Genomic DNA, 22,888 nt, shown 5'->3' on the forward strand with positions numbered 1-22,888 from the left:
TTAGGCAAAAGGACTTGGGCTGCTCTTCCCGTGTGATGCACCAATGCTGCTTTCTCTACAATCTCACTTCCCTTAGACCTGTTCAGAGGTTCCAGCTCATCTTGGCCATTTGTTGTGTCTTTCTTCTGCATGTTCTGCCTTTCCTCTGGAAGCTACAGGCTTCATCAGACCTTCCCTAATTCATCACAAGTTGGGAAAGGAGGGAGATCACACACAGATGTCATGTGTCAATGAAGCTGTTACCCATTGTCACCTTTTCCCAGGCTTGCTCTGACTTTCTTATCCTCAGATCATATATTAAGTGATAAAATTGAGTCTCCTTCTACACATCATGCTTTAATAAAGCCTAAGGGCTACACCCTGATCATCTTGATCTCACTTCTATATGTGAGATGAAAGTCACATGGACGTAGTTGGGTTTACGTGCTGTGTCTAAGAACAGAAGCAGAGTCTGCTTACTTTTCAGCTAACCATGCAGGTTTTTTCTTTTTTTTTTTTTCTTTTTTCTATTTTTTTTTTTTTTTTTGCTCATAGGTGCACAGCCATCTGCCCCTCTACTACAGTGCTGTCTGCCATCTGTCCTAGGAAAATAACTGTAAACTCCAAATGCTCACAGGCTGCAGAATTAACAGCTGAGATGGTACTGAGCATGCTGAACAGGAGGCAGCGGATTATTAATTTTGCTCTAGGAGTCTTCGCTGAATGGCTAGTATCCAACCTGAGTTATTTGGGCACATTGACCAAGAGAAAGCTTAAATAATGGAACAAGCAGAGATGCTAGTTAGGGCTTTACTTCATATGGCACAACAACTGACTACCTGCCTGAAGAGATCTCTGTTACCTACAGGGATGTCGCATGGAGGCTTCAGTGGCAGGAAACTCCTCATCCAGGTGCTGCTGGTAACAGGGAATAGTGGTCAGGCATCTCGGAAGGTTCAAGGGTAACTCGTTGCCAGTAACAGGCACCCTGCATCCTGCTAGGATACATGAAACAGCATGAAGCTGTGACAGGGAAGGTTCAGGCTGGGTGTTAGAAAAAGGTTCTTCACAGAGAGTAGTCGGGCACTGGCACAGGCTCCCCAGGGCAGTGGCCACAACGCTGATCCTACTGGGGTTCAAGAAGCATTTGGCCAATGCCCTCAGAAATACGGTCTGAATTTTGGGTGGTCTTGTGTGGAACCAGGAGTGGAACTTGATGATCCTTGTGGGGTGCTTCCGAAGTGGGATATTCCGTGGGTTTTTGATTCTATGACGAGGGCAACCACAGCAATCTACAAAGCTTCTCCCTCTGCAGTGATGAAGTCCTGGGCAAGGAACTGCCTTTCCTCCTGGGATTCTTCTCTTCTTGGGGTCTTGACTTGCCTAATACATTACTCAGACACATCATCCCAGAAAAGGCAGTGCCTTGAGTGTGTCAGAGATTCTGCTCTGCGCTTGCAGCAGGGAGCCTGGTGGCTGAGCTGAAGGTCCTGTTGAAAAGAAGCCAAGAGCAGTCCTCAACCACCTGGAGACCAAGAACCCAAGGTCCAAGCTCCAGGTGAGGGAAATTGGACATGACCCAGTTGTCCTGCTGGGTGGTGACTGAAGGCAAAACCTGGCCAAACTGGAAGGGGAAGAACAGCCCCAAAGGAGTATTCTTGCACTTGGGCTTCTCATCTAAATGTCTCAAAATGCTGACCCAAACCATGTTAATTTATCATAGAATAAGTTATCATAAGTTAGCTTATCATAGTTAACTTAACAGAGGTAAAATACAATAGACTCTTAATTCTGAGGCATCTGCTCCTTGAAAGTCACCAGCCAACACACAGGCAGGGAGCCTACTGTGATCATTCGGGTGGTACTATGCTTTTTTATCCGTCTTTCTTCCTTTCCTGCTTGTGGTGACAGTCCAGACAGTAACAGTCATGTCCTGCCCTTTTCCCCCACACCACTTACAGATGGCAGGGGGTCTGTGCGTACCATTGCATTTTCACAGAAATAAGAAAGTATCCCTAAAAACCCTTGATTGCCTGCTGGGAATACGGCAGACGGCTGGCATTGAATACAGATAATAGCTTTGTGGGCCTAAAATGTTGAGGACAAAACTCCTTGACAATTTTACTTCACCAAGGGCTCTTTTTCACCGATTTTCACTCTGAAGGATTTTAATAGCTCTGGCCTTGATCACTTCACCAGCACATGAATGACAGCTGCAGGAAGAACTATAACATTTTAATTGACATTTGTGTTTAGAAGCTCAACTATAATTAGAGGCAAGTGAATCATCTGCAAGAAATAATTAATTCAGGCAGTTCTGCCTTTCTTCCTCTTCGTGAATTTTCTATGAACAGGTTGCTACATTTGCAAGCCCATTCTTCATTCACACTTAGTCACACATTTTCTCTAGGTCTGCTGATGGCTTGCAGCAGCCAGCAGCAGGTCTGGGTTTCCCACCATGCTGGGCAATGACACGAGTTTCATACTGATGTTCCCAGTCCTCAGCTACATGCTGTAGGGAAGCAGCCATGACTGTGTGGATGTGAATTTTATATCCCAGTGCAGAAACCTGGTTTAAAGTATGTGTGCTGTGCTGGACAGCTGGGATCAGTCCAGAGCCAGGAGGGGTAGGATACCCTCTCTGGGGTGTTTGGCTTCAGACCTACTTACACCGCATGGGGCTTCCCTGAAAGTATGATGACCATACTGCTTGTTTCTTTCCTACTGATGGGAGAAATGTGCAATCCTACTGCTCTGTTCACAAACATTTCTCCAACCTTTATGTCCTGCCCCATGTCATGGGATCTTTCCATGGAACTTCAGTCTCAGGTTATGGTGCTGGGCCACAACTGCAGGAATGTCTGTTATAGATCAACCACTGTCCTGAAACACTTGGAGCACAGTAAGGTCCAAAGCCCTATGTAGCCTTAATTTTCTTCATCCAAGGCACAGATTCTATGAAGGGGAGTGGGGTGGAACGGGGTGGGGTGGGATTATGACAGTACTAATGATTTGGGACTCCCTCAAGGAAACCCCAAACATTGATTCTTCATTAACCACACCACCCCCGGGCTATGAAGGATGTGACTCTGGGCTAACAGTCAATTCTCAACTCATCTATACAACAAAATGAAAGAAGGAGTCCTGGTATATCTATTTGCTGTTCTCTTGGTCTTACAACAGCACAAGACACCAAACACCTTGATTTCTGAGCCTCCAGCTTTAGATTCCCATTAGAAGTTGGAGAACTGTTCTCTGGTCAGGGAGGTTGGCTGGTCTTTGTATAAAGCAGGACCCTATGTTCATGAGGTGCTGGTGAAGCTGGAGAGGAGGTGGCTAGGATCTGGGAACCTTGTTCTTGTTATGGGGCCAGGCAGGCTGGTTTCTGTATCCTGAGGAACTCAGTTTGCCAAAGGTGTCCACTGCTCCCTGAGAAGGTAGAAAAAAGAGTGCTGGGGATCGACAATAACGGACATCACATTTCCTTTCAGCCTCTGTAGTTTCATTCCACCTGCAAGAAGCAACTGGTACTGGAAGCTTTGCAAGCAAAAATTGCTGAGATTCAGAATCTGGAGGAAATATCCAAGATGGAAGGGTTAGTAATGCCTTAGTTGTTTCAGTGGGAAGGAAATGGCCTAAGGAATACATGTGGAAATGAGAACACTAATGCAAACGTAGCAGATCTTTCTTAAAAGAGCTACACCCAGAAAGGTATTTTACCTTTTTAAGAAGGGGGGGTTGGGAGGATAAGTGCCATCAAGATAGCCACTGTAAGAGTGGTGATATTCTGTATGAATTTACTAGGGACTGGCAGCGTCCTACCAACCAAAAAAGCAACCCATTCCAAAGTGTCAGAAGCACCTACAGAAATGCCCTGGATGTGGCCAGGAAATGTGGCAGAAACCAGAAACCAGATTGTTTCCTGCCGTGCCTTGTCAGCTCGTCCTGGGTCAGCCTACCACCCTCAAGTTGGTCATGATTTCAGCTATTCTTTGGCTGCAAAAAAAGGAAATGAGAGGGTTCTGTTTCATTTGAAGAAATTTGGTTTCTCTGCTCTCACTATTCAGTGTCAGGGCCATGGGCCAGTCCAAGGAGATGGGAGATGGTTATCAAGCAGTACTCCTTCATGTAACTCCACCTCATCAAAGTGTGAGGAGGCGGAGTGTGTTTGTTGCTGGGTAAATTTCACAAAGTGTTTATCTTTCTCGTATGGACTTCACTTATTTGTACCTTTCTCAGTTTTCTAACAGTTATGTTTTAAGTTCCTGTTTGCTGTTTTGCATTTAAGTTTATTTCTTCCTAAGAGCTTGATGCAAAGCCCAGTCAAACCAAATTTGCCCTGAGTAATTGTAATGTCTTTAACAATCTTAATACAGCTTCTTAAACAAGTTGTGTGTTTTTCATCTGGGAGTATCAATAAGCAAGTGCTGACAATAATTTAAGTTTTTATTAACTTGTTATTAGTGGCCTAGACAAAGAACCTGAAGTTTGTATATAGCTGTAAAGTCTAATCTAATCTGATCTATCTATCTGATATACTTGCCTGGGCAATCAGCCACAGCTTGATAGCTGGGAGAGTATAAAGTTCACCTGCCAAATAGCTGAAATGACAAAAAAGGACAGAAGCTGAAAAGCAATTATTAATTGATGTGTTTTTGATTGAAGTTAGCTGCTATTGATCATCTCACTGCTTAAATGAACGAGGCTCATAATGTAATCTTTATGCTGAACATTGATACACCATGCACCATGCACCTTCCTCATTGATCTGTTGTACATTGGCAAAGTTATTTAGCATCCCATTACATGAAAATCAATGATGAGATCATATTACACAATCTGAGGCTCAACTGTGGCACTTTTATTAAGATATGTAGCACACTGTCACCACAACAGAGGAATTCATTTGCGGGACTCTCAGTCGCCATCAATCTGTGGGATGTATATGTACATCTGTATGTACAAAATTAAAAGAAGTAACTGCTACTTTGAAATCATATTATATCAGCTGATGAACAGTTTTATAAGATATTTCATATTAAAATGTGCCGAAATGGTTTTCTAAATTTTTCCGCATCTCCTGCGTGAAGTTGCAGTAATTCATTCTATAGAGATTTTTATATTGCACCATATGCTTTCAAACCGTAGCTGTTTTACATCGTTAGCATAACCATGTGATAAAATTAGAGCAAGGTCTTGATATGCTGTCCTGTCGTGGCACTTTGCCAGCTCACAGCCAAGCTTGGAACTTGCTGTGGGCGGACTGGTGCACGCACCGTCAAATTTCGTAGCCTTTGATGAGCAGTAGGGACTGCTCTGCTGTGGGTCTTGAGGTGGCAGTAACCAGGAGCACTTACTGAGTCAGGTTCATAACCAAGCTACAAGGGGGGACCATTATGAATACTGGCCATATCCATGGTCCACTGTGCTGATCTTGCATGTTGTTTAGTTCCTGTTAGGAATGCAGTCTTCACCACCCAAGTGTTACTGCGTTTTATTTTCATCTCATAATCTAGCATGTCCTTTAGCAGCAGTATGGAAGCAATTTTTCATCTTTTCTGCTTCTGCCTCCCTATCCATCTTCACAAAATCTTCTTAACCTCAACTCAGAAGTTTGTTTCATCTAAATCTGCTCAGAAAAGGTCATCCCCACACTCTAGCAGCTTCCATCTAAGCATCTTGTTTATGTAGATTTTTTTTTGCAAGGTTTCTAAAACATTCAAATTATTTCCTGGATATTTTCTCAAATTCTGACAAAGTATTTTCACTCCATATGCTGCTGATTCATGTATGTCACAGACTGATAATCTGCTTCAGGACTGCAAAGAAATGCATATTGACTTTATGCAGTTAGCTTTCATGGGTTGAGCAACTTGCTGTTCCTGTAATTGGGGCCTTTTTTTTTTTTTTTTTTTTTTTAAGTTGACAGTATCTGGAAAGATATCCAGCCATTGGGGATGATATCCCTTTTTGTGCTGAATCAAGCATTTTGTGTTCGTCATTGGAAATTTTAATTTGAATGAAACAAGAAAGCTGTGTTTGTATCTCTTGCAAGTACTTCATTTCTCTAAGAGCAGCTTACTCCTGGAGAATGTCTGTGATTTAATTTGTGGCTAGTCCATTTACCTTCTAAAACTGCTGAATACAACTCTGTACCATCGTTTCAAAGAAGACCAAATGTTATACTGAGTATTAGTCTGCCTATCTGTCTGTCAGTCCAACCATCTATCCATCCATTCATTCATCTATCTATCTATCCTTATACTCCCATCCTTAGGAGTAACTAAACACTTCCCAGGTAAATCAAATCTGCATTGGTATGGAGAATCATTCATTCACAACAGCTGAGCCCACTAAAAGCAGATTCTTGCCATAAAAGTCATCTGATGCTGTGGGTGAATTATCAGTCCTTGTAAACACTGTGCTTCTAGATGTAATTTATCCTAATTTAGCTCTTGTTATTGTCTTGTGTATTGTCTCTGAATAAGGCAATCTTGAAAATGCAGTCTAAGATACACTAATGAATACTGAAAGTCTGCAGTGGAGTTGACCTGAATGTTTGCAGCTTCTCTTCTCTACCTGGTGACACTATTTATTACAGATATTTTATTTTATTTTATTTTATTTTATTTTATTTTATTTTATTTTATTTTATTTTATTTTATTTTATTTTATTTTATTTTATTTTATTTTATTTTATTTTATTTTATTTTATTTGGAGCAGGCATGTTATTGCAAAATACAATTTTTCATGGCTTTTGTCCAAAAATGATATTCTGGCAAGAAAAAAATTAGCAGTATTGGATAACTGCCTAGCAGTGGGCAATTATTATTTTGGGGGGGCAATTTTTAACAACCATGTATAGCTTGCTCTGAGACTGACTTTCCTGTCCCATCCACACCTAACATCTCTGCAACTCCTCTCTGTGCAGAGGCCTGGGACCCTGAGGAGCAGCATCAGTCTTTATCATGAAATATCTCCAACAGCAGATGCTGCAATTCCATGTGTTAGCATCTTGGAACCCCTAGTCAAATAACTGGTTCATGAACTTAATTATTAATTGGGTCATTAATTAATTAATAATTAATTGGGTCATGGTCAGTCTCCCTTGCTAGCTTACGGCCTATTGCTCTGGATAAAGCTTTTCCTCTTACTGACATGCCATAGGCCACACTAGTCCTAGACAAGCAGAGGGAAGGAGCAGCCAAGGTATGCTGAAGTTTGAGACCTCCTGCGTGGAAATCCCCCCTTTTATTTTAGGTATTGTAATTCCATTATGACACCATACACCAGTGCACACACAAACACTGCCCTGCAGACTGTGTGCTTGCCTACACATGCAGGTTAGCAGCAGTGACCAGGGAGATGCTCTGCCTTCTAGTGCATCTGCTCTCCAGCTTGACTCCTGTGCCTGCAGCATTCCCAAGGCTCAATCCTCAGCTTTTCCAGGGCACCTCTGAGTAGCTGTGAATTGGAGATAGCCCTGTGGGGAAGTCCTGTGCACATTGCGAATGGATTTCTGTACTCATCACCTTCTTCACTCTGTGGTCCATCACCAGACTGAAATGCATGCTCAACTCTTTACATAGGGATCCTGCTGAGCTTCTGTGTCTTGGGCAGCGCTGCCCTTCAGACTGAGGGCTGAGTCTTCCCCCCAGAGCTTCCTGGGGCTTACCCTTTGCACTGGCTCTTGCCTAGCAACCTATTTTAGCTCAGACACAATTGACCCCACTTATGTGGCACTTAACGACAAATTATAGCCAGCAATTTGGAGCTTCTGTCGTTTGTTATTTACATGTATTTATTCCTGGTTATCACCCTACTACTCCAGCCTCAGAAGCTGGGATAAAGGCAGCAATTAGCAAAGCAAAACCTACATGCAATTTACTCCTGGTGCAATAGCTCAGGGCGACTGGGGCATAACTCCAGCTGGTAAGGCTCTGCTCTCTCCTCCCTTCCTCTGACCTGGGTGTGAGCTGGCTGCCTCAGCCTGTGGATGTGAGGGCGCTGAAGGGATGCCAGCAAGTCCCTGCACTTTCATGCCACTCCTGTTGCTAAGGCAACTCCATCTTTTGGCTGCCAGAGCTCTGATCCGGGGCTGCGCTGTAACACAGATAGTGGGTAGTGGTAACAACGGGATAGAGAGCTCCATCCTGGAGGGTGCTGGGGTGTGGGCTGAATTAAACCAAGCAGGACCCAGGTAGGGTTCTACATTTGTGTAGGGTTGACCCTGCGTGTGTGCAGAGGCCACCAGCAGTTCTGGGTGCAGGGGAGCAAAGGGGCAGTGTAAGATCTGGGGGTGATGCAAAGGGCTGGTGTCAGCCGTGTGAGGGTGTACCATGGTGGTTTGGTGAGAGGCAGTGAGTGGTTCTGGATGCTGTTGGCCTTGGCTGGCTGTGGTGGGGGTGATCGCCCTTGTGACATCTCTGTGTGGAAACTGGCATAGGGACTTTCATGTCCTTGCACATCTCATGGGAGGCATCTCTGTGCTGAAGACCATTCCCCTGGGTGCCCCTGGGGTGGCATGGTGGGGAGGCCAGGCAGTAAAAGAGAGCACAGCTGAGCTCTGTCCTGGGGTTTGGTGGACTGCTCTGGTGAGTAGAGATGTGGGCATGACTATGAGGGCATGGGGGTGTGCCTTGTGCCCACAGCCCAAGACATCTACTGGGTAAATGGGCCGGATTAGAAGGCTGTCCTGCATTAACACCACTAGGCCTCTGACATGGTCATCCTGCCTGCCTGAGTAGGGTTGTGGTGGTATCTCCTCAACCCATCCCTTCCAAAAGAGAAGAGCTCTTCAGATTCCTGCACTTCTTCAGGTGGACAAAGCCCTCAGCATTTGCTTTGTGTTAAAACAGACCATTTATTAGCTGGGAAATGACGGTCTGTGCCCATCAGGGGGTGGAGAGTGCACACCAGACCCACATGTGCAGGTCTGTGCTTTCTCATTTGTGTGTCAGTGACAGCACTGCAGCAGTGTGATTAAATGATTCACCTTCATCTCCCAGCCACTGAAAGACACTGACCCCTTCCCCTCCCCAAAGCTTAGACCAGCCATTTCAGGAGAATAAACTGCAGTGTGCTGCTTCCAGACTGCCACAGCAGAGGGGGGTTGGGTATCAGGGTGAACCTAAAATGATAACCCTGCATCAACAGGGACAGTCAAACAGCAACGTCATAAATCTCCATATGCCTTTCATCTCCATACCTGGTAGCATGCAGGTAGGATGAAGTCTTTTCCATCCTGTGCTGCCCTAGACTGCACCCTGTGTGTCCTCCAAGAGCAGTTCAGCTGAGGATTCTTCTAGCTGTCACCTCTTAGGTCCTCCCAGCCACCCTGCAGCACTCCCACTACAGAGCCAGTGGCTCTGTTAGAAGACAGCTCAGTGTCTTCTCCTTGGGAAAGACCTTCTCTGAGCCTTGGCTCTCCCATGGCTTTCAACAGTATTCCTCATTGCTCTTGTACGGTAAGTTTCTAAATCTGCAGTAATTCTTTACACCAAATGCATTGGTGCTTTTATCAGACATTTTTCTGATCCTATCAAGGAATCCCCCACACACTATTTCATACCTTTAGTTTTTCTAATATGCTCAAAAAAAAGAAAACATAAGGCATTAAATCAGCTCTGGTACTTGACAAAACAGTCTAAATTTTTATTTACATCTGGCTGAAGCTTTCGACTGACATTTTTCAAAATAAAATATGATAGGAAATACTCATTTTGATGCCATGTTCCATTTTAAAAATGAGATTCTAAAGAAAGTACTTAATTTCAGCTCAAAAGTTTGCTGTAATCACGAATACCAATGTCAGAAATGGAAACAGAGCCTGCAAAGGAAAACACAGCTATTTTGTAATCTTTCTCATTCCTGCTAAGGAGGAAAACTTGTGACAACCCTACTTAGACTCATTCTACCACCCAGCTTGAGTGATGGTCCCCTCTGAGCTTCTAGTTTGTGCATTTATGAAAACAGCTCACAATGATTAATCTTTGTTGTATTACTCAGTGCTCCTTGGTTGTAGTTTCATTCATGAGCTGATACTCAGTCCTGCAAATGGATTCATTATTCATATGGATGCTGTAAGTGCACGTAAATCATTTTCATTCTCCAGGGTTACCAGAAACTCTTTGTTGTGACAACTGACTGCTAATTACTATTCAGTACATGCGATAGGTCAGTTGAGACAATTTCTATCCCTTTATTGGGTTACTGAGTCTTTTTACTAGGAGAGTAACAATTAAAGGTGAGTGAAAAACGGTCATGACTGCTTTCAGCATCTAAAAAAAAAGTAATCCACATGCAGAGAAAATACTGGGAGAGAATTGACAAACACAGCAAAAACAGCAGAAAATAATTAACAGTTATTCATTGATTGTGTGTTGATGTGCTCTGGAGGCTTTACTCAATATTTCATGCTTTTTCAGCAAACAGGACGGGTGGAAATTTGCTCTTGATATTTCGATGATAACTACATGAATTCAGCAGATGGGGCTTAAAGAAAACATACCAGGTATTGTAAAACTTGTAAAGAAAGTCATGAGAATTATAGACAGCAAACATTCCCAAGCAAGCATACAAACATACTAACTGTTAAAATTGTGACAATTCCATGAAGCAGCCTCCTTTCCCAAATCCTGGAAATGGAGAACAAAGCAACTTTGCCATGCAATATTCCTAGTCTCTGAGCATATTTCATTAGTTCTTTGTGGCTTCATCAGAGATACTCCTGCCTGACAAAGTAAAAGCGGAGCAGGGCCCATGTTTTACACAAAGCAAGGTTCATTTGTATAGAAACGAGCTGCCGTACAAGAGATAATGGTTTATTATTGCACTTTGTGGTTCTCCATTCATTCACAGCTCATGTGACTCTAGCTACAGCCAAGTCAGTTTGAATTAATTTCTCAAGTACGGCTTCATGAGACAATGCATCAGATGTTTTAATAAAATTCAGACAGGCTGCTGCTATCAAGGTCCTTTCAGGCATTAATTAGGGGTTTCTATCAAAAAAAAAAAAAAAAAAAAAAAGCAATAATTTTTTCTGGTACTGTCTTTTTGTGATTCTGATGCTCTCAGTTCCATCCTCCTGGATGTTTATAAATTCCTGCCTTTAATATTTAACATGTAGTACATTGGTTTACCAAGGATTAGGCAGATATTACAGCCAGCTCAGTGCCAAAAGCACTCTGTTTTGCTTTGTTCAAGATGGCTCTCACATCTGCTTTGTTTCACCCAGTCTTGCCTTTCCTTTGCTCTCTAACTGAACAGAAATAAATGTCATTATTTTCATCCATTCCTTAAGTAAACTCTGTAGCCCTCTGCCTGTGAGTTTGCTACGTCCTATGATTTGTTAATGCTTTACTTTTGCATTACATGTGTGTTCACTAACTTCTTAAGAGCCTTAGTATTTCTCTGACATGGAAGAACAGCGTGCAAGTCAGCTGGGACTCGCTGTCTGCTTTAAGTGAGGTTTAAAGAAACCCAGGCATTTCAACTCACTTTCTTTTTGCTTGTGATTTCAGAAACCACTTGACCAGGTCAGAAGCCTCATGACACTTGCTCTCAGTGCCCTATGGTCATGGGCTGTTACAGTCCTCCTTTTGGTTAGGGTGGTGATGACAGATGAAGCTTTGATTTTTCTTTGTGAATAAACCACCATGATTCCAAGTACATTGGCAGCCTAGAGCCCACTCACAAGGCACTACTAAGCAACTAGAGGGTGATTCAGGCTCAGGAACAGAGCTAATCTGCACCTGGGGTGACTGGCCATGCTGGGGACTGTTGTATGGGCTCTATTTTGCCATGGGGCAAGATTTGCCTGTTGGCGCAAGATCCCACAGCAGGTTCTGGACTTGCTCTCATTCTGAAGACATGAACTTATCACCTGGGTACATGCAGGATGATGTTCTCTGCCATCTGGGGAACAAAGTGAGGAGTCTCATATGGCCAGCAAAGGGACAGAGACAGTAATGGATGCTTCAGGTCCAACAGGATAACTCTTCTATACTATGATGGGTTTAATCCTGGCCTAGCTCAGGACATGGACCTCTGAAAAAAGCAGCAGTGGTCTAAAGGATCCTCAGCCTGGTATCCACCATAGGCTGGGCTGGTCATCAGCCATGCTCAAAGTGATGTGTGATGGGTCATCCATTGACAGACTGATGTTCAGAAAGCGGAGACTGGCTGCAACTCAGAGAACCCGATGTCCAAATGGATGGACCAACCCAAACTGGATCTGATGGGACACCAGGCTGATTTGCATAGAGAGGTTGAGTCCATCCCACTTGCACCTAAGCTGGGTCCAGCAGATTTTTATACGTCCCTACAGGGGCCTGGGATGCTTACTGGGCTATCTGCCAATTTTCTGCACATATTCCCTAAGAGCAAAAAATTTTCTGGCAATTCTTGCCAAAGATGGGTGGATTGTTTCCAACTTGGCTGCAAGCTATGGGTTTGACAGGTAGTCATCAGCTGCTGTTTTACAATGGTGACAAGCTTCAGTGGGTAATGAGGAGCACAGACAGCATCCCCCAAGTTCTCAGGCACGCTGGTCTGATTGCAGACCACACCAGCCTATTGTGATCAATGACTGATCCCTTATGTGGGATATCTTTTGGTAGATGGCACCATGGAAGTCAATGCATAGATGTTTTCACTATTTCAAAAGAGCATTTATTTCCCTTCCAAATACACACACATCCCCCAACTCAGAGAGAGACAACCTTTGCTCTACAATGCCTTACAGGTGGAGAAGAGTGTGCCTGGCAGGTTCAGACAAGCACAAATAATTCTACATTCATGGATAGAGCTGCTTGAAAGCTGTAGTCTTTGAAAGATTCAACTAATACATGTAGGTCAAGACAATCATTGATATAACTCCGGCATTTCCAAATTTTGCCCACTACATTTAGAATAAAATGTGTCAACATAACAGGTCTATTTCAGGTGCCTCATTATCTGTGCTAATGGCACATTGAGCTGTGTTCTTTGCTCTTTGCTGGCATATGTACCCCTTCTTCCATGGCCTGGATCTTAGGGTCCAGGCTACATACTCTACACTTACTGCTGAAACAATGCACTGACTTTTATATTTATTCAGGGAACCATGTGACTAAGATCCACACGTGGCAATTCAACAGAAAAATTATACTAAACCTCAAAGGGATGGAGCCTTTATTTGAGCTGATACATTCTGAGTAACACTCGTTAGGAAAGTAATTTGGATTCTCCCTTGAGAGATCTGGCTGTGTGATAGGTACATCAGAGATAAAAGGAAGACTAGGGAAATTGTGGGCCCTGTCTGGAAGGAGACAGGAGACCTGGTCACTTGGGATATGGAGAAGGCTGAGTTACTCAATGACTTTTTTGGCTTGGTCGTCACTGGCAAGAGCTCCAGCCACATAGCCTAGACCCCAGAAGTCAAAGCTAGGTACTGGAAGAATGATGAACAACCCACTGTAGGAGAAGATCACATTCAAGACTACCTAAGGAACCTGAAGGTACACAAGTCCATGGAACCTGATGAGATACACCCACAGGTCCTGAGGGAACTGGTGGATGAAGTTGCTAAGGCGCTATATTTGAGAAATCATGGCAATCTAGTAAAGTTCCCACTGACTGGAAGGAGAAAAACATAACCCCCATTTTAAAAAATGAAGCCCTGGGGACCTACAGGCCAATCAGTCTCACCTGATCCTCCTGGAAACTCTGCTAAGGCACATGAAAAATAAGGAGATGATTGATGACAGCCAACATGGTTTCACTAAGGGCAGATTGTGCCTGACAAATCCAGTGGCCTTCTACGACAGCGTCACAGTATTGGTGGATAGGGAAATAGCAACTAACATCATCTGTCTGGACTTGTGCAAAGCATTTGACACTGTTACGTATGATATCTTTGTCTCTAAATTTGAGACATGTGGACTTGATGAATGGACCACTCGGTGGATAAGGAATAGGCTGGATGGTTTCACTCAAAGGGTTGTGGTCAATGGCTTAATGTCTAGCTAGAGATCAGCAGAAAGTGCTGTTCCTCAGGATTGAGACTGGTGATGTTTAACATCTTTGTTGGTGACATGGACAGTGAGATTGAGTGAACCCTCAGCAAGTCTGCCAATGACACCAAGCTGTGTGGAGTGGTTGACATGCTGGAGGGAAGGGGGGAAGGGATGATATCCAGAGGGGCCTGGACAGGCCTAAGAAGTGGGCCCATGTGAAACTCGTGAAGTTCAACAAGGCCAAGTGCAAGGTCCTGCACCTGGGCTGGGGCAATCCCAAGCACAAAAAATACAGGCTGGGCAGAGAACGGATTGAGAGCAGCTCTGAGGAGAAGGACCTGGGGGTGTTGGTTGATGATCTGGCAATGTGCGCTTGCAGTCCAGAAAGCCAACCATATCCCAGGTGGCACCAAAAGCAGTGTGGCCAGCAGGTTGAGGGAGGTGATTTGTCCCCTCTGTTCTGCTCTACTAAGACCCCACCTGGAGCCCTATGTTCAGCTCTCAGGCCCCCAGCTCTCAGCCCCCCCAGCAGCGGGTGCTTTCTGCCCCCGTCCACCACATACTTCTACTGTAGGACTCTGCCTTCTCACTGTAGCAGTGTTCCCAGACAAACCTGTCCCTTTCAAGATCATTTCCCCACCTCCCTGACAGACCCATCCCTGACTTATCACTGTCCCTGTTCCCACACCCTGGCTTTTAACACAAGGTTCTGTAATTGTGTGTTGGATGCACAGAGCGCTTCCCCTGTGAAATCTCCTGAGCATGCAGCTCCACATCAGGTAGAGCCCAGCTGGGACTGGCCAACTGTCAGACAACTCAACTCTGTGCAAATTGGAGATATCAGCCTTGTAAATCCAGGCATTTACCTGAGCTGTGTGCTTCAGGAGTACACAGCCCAGCTCTCAGCCATTTCCAGTGTTCCCAGTTGTGTGATGGCCATGACAGTGTGGGCTGGTCACCTTTCTCTGCATGGTGTCGTCTCACATTGATGTAGACGATGCTCAAGCAATCAATTTTCTACATGTGGGTTCAAAGCTGTGGTACAAGGCTGACCTGCAGTCTATGGGCTTTTTGCATACATGCTGGGTCCCTGCCTGTAGAAATGAGCAGCAGCAGGACTGGTGGTGACACAGTGGCAGCCAGGGACACCCAGGCAGCTGAGAGACCTCCTGTGGCAGATGCTGTGAGTGCACAGCCGTGCAGGGACCAGCTGCTTGCACCACACACAACTCAGTGATTTGGGGAAGTTAAAACCGAAGCAAATGAATTACTCAGCATTATTTTCAGTTAGCAACTGAATAGCTTACTCTCTAATAGAAGCAACTGAATAAATCAATTAACAAATGCAACCCCAACTAGCTCACTTGCAGGTATTTAATATGAATTACTCCATGTAACTGCTAACTCTTTATAGAAGAGGCAATTATCTTTACTGCACCTCAGTAATTATTAACTGTAGTACACACCACAGTATTTCAGAGTAAGTCAGAGGACAGTACTGCCAAACCAACCGGCAATGAATGTGGGCAGCAGAACTTACAAAAACAGACTGACATAAAGCAGAAGCACCCAGCATAAAACCTGCTGCACTGTCAATGGGTGCAGGACACACAATCTCTCCTTGGATGGATTTTGAATCAGGAATACATTCCCTAACACAGGATTTTGCCAGCAAATGCAGCTTCTACACATTTCAAAATTCCCCTAGTAGTTTCCATTCAGTTTTTATTTTGTACTCTTTTTTTTTTTTTTTTTTTTTTTTTCAATGGAAAAATGAAATAAAATGGTAGGATGATATCACCCAGTGCAAAACTTGCCACTGGGTTCATGTGGGGATGCTTGATGACCCAGTATTTGTAGCTGAGCTGAGACGCAAGTGTGGAGTTCTGCCTGAGTGAAGAGGGTGCTTGCTGCTTAACTCAGAGTTTGTGCCCCATCTGTTTCATGATAACCAATTTTCTGAGGAGCCTCTTTAAAGATCAATTAGTTTCTCCTTTTTTCTGTATCTTCACAAGTCCTCTGGGAACTGGAAATTCTCCTACTATCAGGTTGGTGCAATCCAGCTCTGCAGGGGATCTACGGCACCGTGTGTGATAAGGAGTCTTGGAGGAACCAGCTTAACCCTGCCAGGTGCAGCCAGGATGGCTCCTGAGATCATTCTCTGTGGAATCAATGTCACCTGAAGGATCTGGCTCTGTGACCAGGGAATGTGGCAGAGCTGTGAACCAGTCTAAAGCTGAGCAGACTGCCAGAAAGTGTGTGGTAAGGCTTAGTTGAAGGTACACCGGTCTTGATGGTACTGCAGACAGCTGTGAGGAGTCATACTCCATGCCAGGGACCTGCTGTCTCCATTGGCTTTACCTTGCTTCCATCCAGCCTCCTTGGGAGAGTACTCCCAATACTGCTGGAGAATGAGTATGGCCACAGGTCAGGTAAAACAGCAGGGGATTCTGCTTGCACCATGTCCTGAATATTCCAGAATCACTCTCAGGGCTAAGGAGAGCTCTGTTCAGGCTTGACCTTGCTGTTCTAGTCCTGGGCTGATTGGTATGCTGCAAGCTGAGCAGATAAATGAGTGGCTTAAATGCAGCACCACATGAGGAATATATTAGAGAGAGTCACCATGGAACAATCTCCCCATGACTGGGCAGGACAGAGTGCACAAACCTCACCCCTCACTGCTGCACAGAGACTCGTAAAAACCTTCCTGAATTTGGGGAGAGCTCAATGGATCCCTTGAAATACAAAGGGCAAGCCCATGAAACCTGTCTGCCAGACACAGGTGCCCTTTGCATCAAACCCAGGGCATGAAGACCATGTCAGATTTTGGCTCCAGCACTCTGGAAAGCCATCACCTGGTGTGTTAGTGCCTTCACAAACTGCAGATGAGCATGGTCCCTCTGGCTGAGTGCAGTGCTGCAATGAGCTGGGCAACCCTTCATGTGTGCCTCCTGTCTAGGAGCTGTAGGTTGTCAGAGCTGGCCATGCACCCTTTCTGCATGCGCTCAGAGTCACCCCCAGTCCTGGGAGTGGAAAGAAGCAAATGGGCCTTTAGACTTGGGAACAAGAGAGTGTTCTTTTGTTATATAAGTTTTGCCTCAAGCTGAGTGGAGCCTGCTGAAGACCACCTGGAGGAGCTGTTTGCAGCCCCACCAACCAGGCCACCTAGAGCCAAGACAACAATTGAGTGCTACCTGCACAGAGCATGTGCTTTAACTCCTGCAGAATAAAACAGGAGGAATTGAGGTGCAGAGCCACACATGAGGGAGGGACTCCTGCGCCAAGGCAAGCAGGAAGCAGTGGGTTGAGGTTGGAGGGTATGGGGAGAAGAGATCCCATGCTGGAGCTGGCACCAAGAGCAGCTGGAAGCTATATTTTGAGGTACCTTAGTACCCAGTTTTGCTCCTGGCAGGACCACATGACCAAATGGTGCATTCTGTCTTCAGAAGGGTGTTGAACTGCGCCCAGGGGCAAAGCTGGGGTTTTTGGAGAAGTGGAGCGACTTTGACAGGGCAAGGCATGTGCTTTGCAGGGGTACTGGGTGCACAGGATCTGCTTTCCACGGGGGGTTGCCCTGTTACAAATGTTTTTGTTACAGAACCAGACTGTTGTGCTCTTTCTGCATTCCCATTTTGTGGTCCAAGCAGGTTCTGCCTTCATAAAACTCAGCCACCTGAGACATCACACGGATCAAAGGTGTCCCTGAAAAGAGCAGGGAGGTACCGATGGGATCCTGCCCACAGGTTCTATTGGTCCCAGGGGCATGGTCCTGGCTAGGTGGTAGTCACCACGGGAGGTGGGCTGTGGAGGTGTGGACAAATGCTGCAGTGCAGAGGAGCAGGGCTGGGGTGGTTTTAAATGCATTGTACTTCTCAGAAGGTGTTTTTGAAGGAAAGTGCAAAAGTGGGTAGATTAAGATCCCGCAGAAGGAATGTGCCAGTTTTCCCAATCACAGCAGCTGCTCCAGTCCAGCTCTGACTCACCCACCCCAAGCTCTGCTGATGAAGCTCAGGATGGTCTCAGACGTGCAATTGCCTCTCGTGCCCTGCAAACCGGGACATGCAGATGCTGACAGAGGTGTTGTGGCCCCTTAGTCTCCTCCCCCCATCCTCCTCCTCTTCCTGGTCTTTATCAGCTGTTCTTCCTTCTCGCACCAAAATTGTGCTGAGCATGATTGCGTTTGTGACCCCTCTTGCGTGGGAGAGGATTTGTGTAATTGATTGGTGTGACAAGCTGCTACCAACCTACAGCGACAGGTTACCCTGCTGTGGTACGAGTGGCTGTAATGAGACAAAATAATGAGCTATTGCGAGGCCACCCCAGCCTGCATGGCGGCGCAGTGACAGATTACTGCTCAGATCTTGCCTTGCACATGCGTGGCGAAGCATCCTGTGGGCACCGTGCACTTTAATGAAGCTGCGATGTGACAGAGGAACCAACCTCCCAGCACAGCATCGAGGGAGGACACAGGGGTCTGTGCTTCGAAGCAGAGGAGTGCTCATTATGGCTGGGATCCAGCCCCAGCACCTCCCCTCCCCTCCTTGAGCATTGCCGGCTCCATTCGTCCCTGCGTGTGCTGCTCCAGAGGCCGCCACGGCAACACGTGTTGGAGTGGGGGAGCAATTACAACAGAAATACAACAGGATGGAAATAAATCTCAGCTGATGCCAGCAACACAGGTAGTTTCTAATTAGCAAGGTGCTGGCTTCAGCTTGTGATTTCGTCTGGGGAAAACGAACACTCCCACTGCAGCTCCGTTCAGTTGCTGGCACACACCGGGAGATGTAGCTCTCTGGCACCTTATCTGCCTCCAGACGTCTCTGAAGCCCTCCCTTGTACTGCTGCAGGGCTCCACAATCATAGTGCAGGCATCACAGGCTAAGGAGACAAAAATAGGCTGGGATCATGAACCTGGCAGAAGTTTCCAGTTGAGTTTTACTCCAGTTTGAGAGCAGATCTGGGGTGGAGCAGTAAGCGGTTTTTCTCCCTCTCAGAGGGGATTTAAACTGATTGCATCAAGTTCTTCCATTAACCACCGATGTGATTAATGTATCCTGTATTGTTATAAAGTGATTCTGTGTTGTAGATCTTCCTGAATGCCTCCTGAATTTATTATTTCCTTGTCCCAGTTGCTATTGGTGACGGCCTTGGTAAAATCCCTAGCAACATATAGAATGCAACATACATGGAAATTAGTTGAATACTTATCAGTATTATAGTCATAAAAGGCCCTATTTATTAAATATATGGCTAAAGTGACACCTTAACAGCCAGGGGTACTAAATGACATGGGTAACATTCATTTGTATGTTGGTACATTGGTATGATAGTGCTCCAGCTACAGTGAACTTTATTACCAACATCAAATTAAGATATATTGTGGGTAACATCATTAGGGCTGGTTGGACTGAACTGAATTTAAATAATGTCTTTAAGATGCAGATTTTTCTGCTGCTTCAAAACACTCCCAAGCTAATCTCCCATGGCCCAGAAGTGCTAGCCAGTGAGCACAAGTCTTCACTAAAAGAAATGCCCTGGTTTAATGTCCTTCTGCTGAGATTAGCTATAGCTCCTCAGCGAGACCTGGAAGATGATGCTGTGCTGAGTAAATGTTCCTGACATGCAATGTCGGTGTCTTTGCTGGGGTGAATGGAGATCTCAGTATTAAACTCATCACAGGGAAAGTGACAAGATCATTAGAAGAATGCTCCTGATTTGGGGAGTTCTTTTATGTGACAGCCAGAGATAACATTCAGACTGGAAATAGGGAATGTGCTCCTCACAGGGAGAGGAGACAATTACTGAAAGCCACGGAAGGTTTGCAACACTCTGGGACTTAAGAAGCTATCTGATGCTTTTTTCTACAAGAACCACTTTAGGTCAGCCATGTGTTATGAGTTTGAGGCAGGAGTCACAGGGTGAGATTTTTCAGACTGAATCATAGGGAGGTCAGAGGAAATCCTCTTAAGTTTAAACTTCTGATAGCTCCTAGCAGAGGTGGTCACTGGCTCATGACAGCTATGCTGCAGCACTGTGTGATGTGTGACTGGAGCCTGCTCTTTTCTGCCCTTGTGGAGGAAACAATAGGTACTTCTTTGTAGGCTCTAGTAAAGGAGAGAATATGCATGTCCTGATGAAAGCTTGATGTCTCTGATTGATGAAGAGTAACAAAATGGATCATATGGTTTGAACACAATGGTTTAGAAACACGGTGCTTCAGAACAAATAGTACACATCATTTCCCAGTGAATACAATACCTGAAGGAATTTGTCACCATGGACAGGCAGCCAAGCACTTGGCAAGAGTCAGAGCTTGGCCTTTTCTGAAGGAATGAGGCCCCCTCAGGAAGACTGGGAAGAAGGATGCAAGGGAACTACTGAAGTTGTTCTGGTCTCTGATCATTAGACACTAAGAAAAGATTCAGTCTGGGAAGCAGACTGTTTTCACTTCTCTCTGCACATTCTTACAAATCGGAAAACTTCGGTGTTCCCACAGCCATTGCTGGATTAATCCATCCTTGCCACTTGGTCCCTATGCCAGGGAGTGGGACAAAGTCTCAAAGTGCTGAGAATCTGTCAACAAAACCATTCTTTCTACACAGAAATGGGGAAATATGGCAGATACCGGTCCTTCCCTGCATGGATCTCTGAAATCCTACCAATTTCATTAAAACTCCTTTGTGTGGGGAAAATTATGATTTACAAATTCTTCCCTAAATCAAGGCCTTAAAGAGTCCGTGTTCCCTGCACCCACAGACAGGGGCTGCAGGACATTTGTTTCCCAACCACGAGACACCAGTGCTAGCACAATCAGAACTTTCCTCTGGTTTGTCCATTTTTAAAAGCTGTAAGATCAGTTTGAAACTACACTCAGATGTATGTGGGTAGTACCTATCTTAGTTTTTCTCAGCCAAAAGCAGGGTTGTCAACTCACACAGCCTTATCACAAACCACCTGAATTTTTCAGCTGTCAGCTGTGACACTCCCCAGCTTCCAGGTGAGCTTTAAGCAAGGTCAGATGTGCTTGTCAAACATGCTTGAACTTTGAGGAAGACCCATCACCCATCCCAGCTCTTTGTGTGACTTCTGACAGGTACCTGCAATGAATGGGGAGGAACTGGGGGAGAAAACAGCTGCTCCTCATCTATTTCATAGCTACAATATTAAACACCAGTGAGATAAATGCTGTGGATCCTACTACCTGCTTCTGTAGCACAGTCTTTCTCCATGCTTTGCCCCAGATTGCAAGTTCATTGGAATAGGGATGCCACGTATTAGAGCAGTGCTGTATTGAGAGGTTTTTCAGCTGAAATAGGCTCACCTTCTCCTTTGATGTGGGAGAGATGGCAGCAAGGTTGTGTTACCCACATGAGTAGAAAAAAATTCAAAAAGAGAGAGAAAACAAACTATCCTTCTAAACCTTCTTAATCCTTCTAAAAACAAGTCTCACCCTCTGGGGACAGTTTCATCTGAAGGGCCTGTGTCTCTTTCAAGGTAGGTGATTTTGCATTCTGCAGTTGGGGTGTTTGACAGCATCTCTCATGCTTTTTGTTGACCTTCTGCTCCCAATCATTTTCTGTAGCAGCAAGGCCACCAACCTCTCCAGCTCTGCTCCTTGATGCTAGAGGGAGCTCTGTGAACTGAGTGCTGGATAGTTAATAGGGCTCCTGAGGGCTTCCTTCAGCAATGCGTGGGCCTGTTTAATCAGAGATTTCTTGGGAAATCATTTTGAAAAAGTCTGTCACTTCCTATCTGTGTCTGACCATAAAGCAGCAAGGTCTGGGCAGGGTCCCTCGCTGGGCCCACTTGAGGATGTGGTTACTGATTGTGCTTTCTGCTCCAAGGTTATTATTTGTGTTCTTTATGCATGTTCTTATGTTCTCATTTATGTTATCATTGCATCTATGACCTGATCTCGTATTTATTAGATAGCTATTTACACTTTCTAGTAGTGTGCATTTAGGATTTAAGAAGCATCCCTGCCTAAATTGCAGGCTTTCACTCTTGCATTCATCAGCTGGCTTGTGGCAGGGGAAAGGTACCTGCAAGATATGTACACTGGCTATTTTGCCCATCAATTTGCACTAAATTGCAAAGGTCCTGAAGCACATCTGGCAACACTGAGTGCAATCCTGGCAAGACTTGTCCATGAGTAGTAGGAAATCAAAAAGATGCAAACATCTGGTGTGGTTACACATGGAGAAAATCAGAGAGCCTGATGGGTCTCCCACTAAACGGGTGACAGAAAACCAGATTGCTGTGATACAGGAGTACTGAGTGAGAATTTTCTTAGAAGGGATTAGCTTGCAACCCCTCTTTTAATGGGCTGCTTTTTTGTCCTGACTATTCCAGAAACTCCTATGCAGGATGTAGGACTGCTCTGCTTGATAATTATGTGCTTTTACAGTCTGTACCGAAAATGTAATTGTTTTTAAATAAAAGCCAAAAAAGTGCATGGTACAATGCTTTTACTGTAATTTTAGGAACTGGAACAGGTTGCTCATGGAGGTGGTGGAGTCACCATCCCTGGGGGTGTTTAAGGAAAGGTTGGATGTGGTGCTCAGGGACATGGTTTAGTGGGTGATGGTGGTGGTAGGGGGGTGGCTGGACCAGGTGATCTTGGAGGCCTTCTCCAACCTTAATTATTCTGTGATTCTTTGATTTCTGTGGTTTTTAACTTGTGAGATCAGGGCTTCTTCTCTGTCAGGGCAGTGTTCCTCAACAGCATTGCCTGCTTCCCACCATTTCCCCCATATCTTAGTTTCATTTATCAGGAGTTTTGCATGAATTAAGCAAGCTAAAATATCTCACAGAAGGCCACATATTGCTGATTTTGGTCTTGTAAAAAGGGGTGAGGGCTTTGTCCAGCAACACATGGGTAGAGTGTTATAGAGAACACATCCACAAGAAT

The sequence above is a fragment of the Aythya fuligula genome, chromosome 17 (assembly GCF_009819795.1).
Source record: "Aythya fuligula isolate bAytFul2 chromosome 17, bAytFul2.pri, whole genome shotgun sequence".
Lineage (NCBI taxonomy): Eukaryota > Metazoa > Chordata > Aves > Anseriformes > Anatidae > Aythya > Aythya fuligula.